Here is a 4,675-nt window from a genome sequence, read left to right on the forward strand (position 1 = left end):
GGCACGGTGAGGGATGAATTGTGGGGTAACTCCAGCTTGTTAGGGAAGGTCGGATCATCTCCTGAGCTCACTCGCCACAGATAGTGGCCAAGGGGCTGCTGCTGCATGGACCTCTGCTCATGGCGTCAGTCAGCTCCTTTCTTTGGCAGAATCTGCAGTAGGATGAACACATGGATCACGCTCAGAATGGCAGCTTCCTACTTTCACGAGGGTTTGACCTGTAAAAAATATATACCAGATTTTAACTCTTATGTGGTAAATTTCCCCCTACCACTGTTGTTTTGAAAATGTTCCAGCTTATAGAAAAATTACAAGAACAATGCAATAAATATTTGTATACTCATCACCTCAATTCACCAATTGTTAGCATTTTGCCACATTCACTTATCTGTGTGTATGCACACACATAGGTATATGTACACATATGTATGCGTGTGTATACACACGTCTGTAGAGTGTGTATGTGTGTAAGCCATGTATAATTAATATATATACTAATAAGTTTTTAAAATATTTATTTATTTTTGAGAGAGAAAGAGAGTGTGAGCGAGGGGAGGGGCTGAAGGACAGAACCCCAAGCACCCTCCCCACTGAGCACAGAGACCAATGTGGGCTTGATCCCACGATCCTGAGATCATGACCCTGAGATCACAACCATAAGTGTCCAAATCAAGAGTTGGGCACTGGGATCCCTGTGTGGCTCAGCAGTTTGGCACCTGCCTTCGGCCCAGGGCATGATTCTGGAGTCCCGGGATCGAGTCCCACATCGGGCTCCCTGCATGGAGCCTGCTTCTCCCTCTGCCTGTGTCTCTACCTCTCTCTCCCTCTCTCTGTGTATGTCACGAATAAATAAATAAAATATTAAAAAAAAAAGAGTTGGGTACTTAACTGACTGAGCCACCTAGGTGCCCCATATAAATAATTTTAAATGAGCCATTTGTGAATAAACTGCGGACGTTTATTCCCCAGGGACAGGATTAGGTGAGGCGAGTGTTGCAAAAAATTTAAAGAGGCAACAAGAAACTCTATCATCAAAGTAAATATTTTAGTGCAATATGTTTTTTTTAGTGCAACATTTTTTTTAAATTCAGCATTACAGAAAAAAGCCAGTGATGACCAAAATATCAAAAATTTTAATTTATTTTTTTAATTGGTGTTCAATTTGCCAACATATAGAATAACACCCAGTGCTCATCCCATCAAGTGCCCCCCTCAGTGCCCGTCACCCAAAGATGGGCTGTTGTTTGTTTTACGAGCTTACATAATTGTGCAATGAGAAGGGTGTTTCCAGTCAGCTGGAGGTCCTGGGACATGTGGCTCTTGGGCTTATGAGGAGTGACAGTGGCTTGTGAACAGATTGGGCAATATGGGCTTTATATACTCATGTGTTTTGATTGTAGAGCTTGCATTAGCTTTTTCTGTTTGGTACACAATATGTCCATAGGGGCACACATTGCTCCCTTTGCTTCAAGCTACATGTGACTTGAGCATGCAACTCCTAGGAACACAGAGTTTCTTCTGTATCACCTCAGTGCAGTAAATAACAGGCAGGAAGCTTGACAGTGATACACTTGTGATTATGTGATATTAGTTCATATTTAAATTTTGGGGATTGTGGCATTGATGTCTTTTACGCCTTGTGCCTCACCCCCCCCACCCCCACTGCATCCCCAGTCAGGATCTGATCTCCTTTAAGCTAGAAAGCCTCACCACCCCCACTTTTGTCTTTTCTGACATTGGCAGTTTTGAAGAATCCAGCCCCGTTGTTATGTAGACTATCGATAGCTCCGTTTTGATTTGCCTGATTGTTTTCCTCAAGAATACTGCATTATGCCAGATTTTAAAGAACACATCCTTGTTTGAATCTTACCGTACTGCTAGATGGAGTGGGAATGAGGGACTGCTTTCCCAAGTAGCAACATCAGCTAGCTCAGCATGCAGAGCCGGTTATGCAAGAACAATAGAAACAGCTAGTTTTTTTTTGCAGGAAACGCAGATCATTCCGAATTATCAGAGGAGATGTGTACCTTTTGGGTTTTAAAGGTTTTGTGCTAGAAAAATTGCTGGCTGGAATGACAAGAGGTTTCTGCTCCTGGGCCAACTTTGACTGATTGGAGGTGACTTTCAAGGCTCTCCAAGGCCTGGGTTGGGGGAGGGAAGAGTCTCTGAACCCATGAGTGATGTCAGCCATGGACATCTAGGTGAGGGGTGCAGAGGCACTGGTGAGTGTTAAGACTGCACTTGATAAAGAATGATTGTGGCCTTACTGCTGCTTCAGGCCATAATTCTTTTTTCATACCTAACCTGGGCCAAGTTTCTGGAACAGGTGTGCGCGTGTGCACACGTACACATTGCGCACACACTGAGGACTGACTGGACGTTTCTAAGTTGTCCTTCTCTTGTTGTAAGCCAACCTATTCCTCTATAATCACAGCTCACGCACATGTAAATCAACTTTATCCTCATATAGACCCTTAAAAATGCATGACCTTCTCTCATAATGATTTTTGAATTCCTGATTGGAAGTGTGGTTAAACAGTTAAAAAAATCAATTCTCATCTTCCACTATTCACAAGAGGTGACTGACATTGTAAGCGTAGCGAGCAGGTTAAAAGCTGATTCGTTCCCTCCCAGGTACTAAGGCAAAAACCTGGAAATTTTCTTTCTTGTCATTTTGGACAATAAACTTAAATTTGAATATGGAAAAATGTTATCTTCTTGGAGTTTAATTAGAAGTAAATAAAGAAGCTGTACCATGAAGATTTCACTCAAAGAATGGCAATAATGCTCAGGATCCCCACTGTGCCTCTCTGTTTAACTCCTTGTCATCCAGTCGACATTGGGAATAAATTTCTCAGTCTCTGCCAAATACTAGTTTTATAGTTCTTCACATCTTTCCTGATGGAGTAGCGAACAACGTCTGTGCTTGTGGCCTGTTCAGTTAATTCTGCAAAGCACCGGAGGGCAATTTGGCAGTGTTTCTCTCGATCTTAAAGCAACAGCCCCTTTTTTCCCAAAATGAAATTTGTGTTGAGATATTTGGGGATTTGCATGCAGTTGTAAGCAGTGATACAGAGAGGTCTCCTGTAGCTTTGCCTGCTTCCCCCAGCGACAGCTTTCTGCAAACCTGTAGTACAGTGGAGATCGACCCTGACACAAACCACTGATCTCATTCAGAATGCTCCAGTTTGGCTTGTACTCGCTTCTGTGTGTGTCTTTAGTTCTGTACAAATCATCTCGTATGTACAAGCACACCTCTGACCTGGCATTCCCACTCTTAGGAATCTCTTCTCCAGAAATATTTGCAGTTGTGCACAAAGCCACTTATATAAAAATATGGACTGCAGTATTTTTTTTTTTTGTAGTAGCAAAAGAAATGGTAACATTCTGCCTCCATCATAGAGGAATAAGGAAAGGTTTTTGGCACAATAGGGAATGCTACACAGTAATGAATAAAGAAAGGGAGGGCTCTATATGCTAACATGGAAAGATCTCCAAGATGAAGTAAGTGTAAGAGGCCTAGAACAGTATGGTAATATAATGACATTTATGTGAAGAATGTAAAGGGATAAACGTGCATGCATATGTCTGCACAGAAACGCATTTTATTTATTTTTTTAGATGGTGTTTTTTTTTAATTTTTTTATTTATTTATGATAGTCACACAGAGAGAGAGAGAGGCAGAGACATAGGCAGAGGGAGAAGCAGGCTCCATGCACCGGGAGCCCGACGTGGGATTCGATCCTGGGTCTCCAGGATCGTGCCCTGGGCCAAAGGCAGGCGCTAAACCGCTGCGCCACCCAGGGATCCCCAGAAACGCATTTTAAAACAGGGAGGACACTACCTCAGCCTGTTAACAGTGGCCGCCATGCGTTTCAGTGGAGGATCCTTAAGTCTGAAACAGTGAGGCTACCTCTGGCATTAAAAAAAAATCCGCAGTCATTTCACAGACTGTGCTTAAGACGAACTCAGAGCCTTCCCTAACTGGGAAGAAAAATGCCCTTCCACCTGGAAGAGAGGCACAGTGGGAGCCTAGGGTTGGCCATCAGCCTGAAGTGGCACCCAGGGGTGTGGGGAAACTGAGTCCACCTGGAAAGACACACGGACAAGGACCCACTGTTTTGTAAAGGCAAATAGGCGGAACCTTCCCAGGGTAAAACTTCTTACAACGAATAAAGTAGCAAGTTCCTTCCACACCCCAGCCCCCCCAGCAATCCATTTTCCAATAGCAACCATTAATTATTTATTTAGAAGTTACAATACAATGTGGGGAGGAAAGGCAAAGCCGGACACGCAGTGAAATCCTTGAAGTCAGAGGTAGGAAAATAGCAGTTCTTTCCAAAGGGACATTTTTGTTGCATATAGACACATTTTCCCATAAGAAACTCCCAGAAAAATTGAAACCACATGTGCAGATGGCCAGGGCGTGCTGTGCATGTTGCTGTGCAAGCAGTTCAGCCGGGCTGCAGCAAAACCAGCTTTCTCAGCTCGTGGGTTCTGGGGCTTTCTCAACAATGAGGAGCCCCCAAAGAACAAGCAGATCCCCGCAGAGGCAACAACGTTGCAGCGGGGCGTGGTTTCCTCCCCCCCACCCTGTTCCCTTTGCTCTCCAAAAGTTACAAACTGGCTTTCCTTCCTGATAAACCAAGGCTTCCTCACTGATTGGTCTCAGTTT

This window comes from Canis aureus, chromosome X (assembly GCF_053574225.1).
Source record: "Canis aureus isolate CA01 chromosome X, VMU_Caureus_v.1.0, whole genome shotgun sequence".
Lineage (NCBI taxonomy): Eukaryota > Metazoa > Chordata > Mammalia > Carnivora > Canidae > Canis > Canis aureus.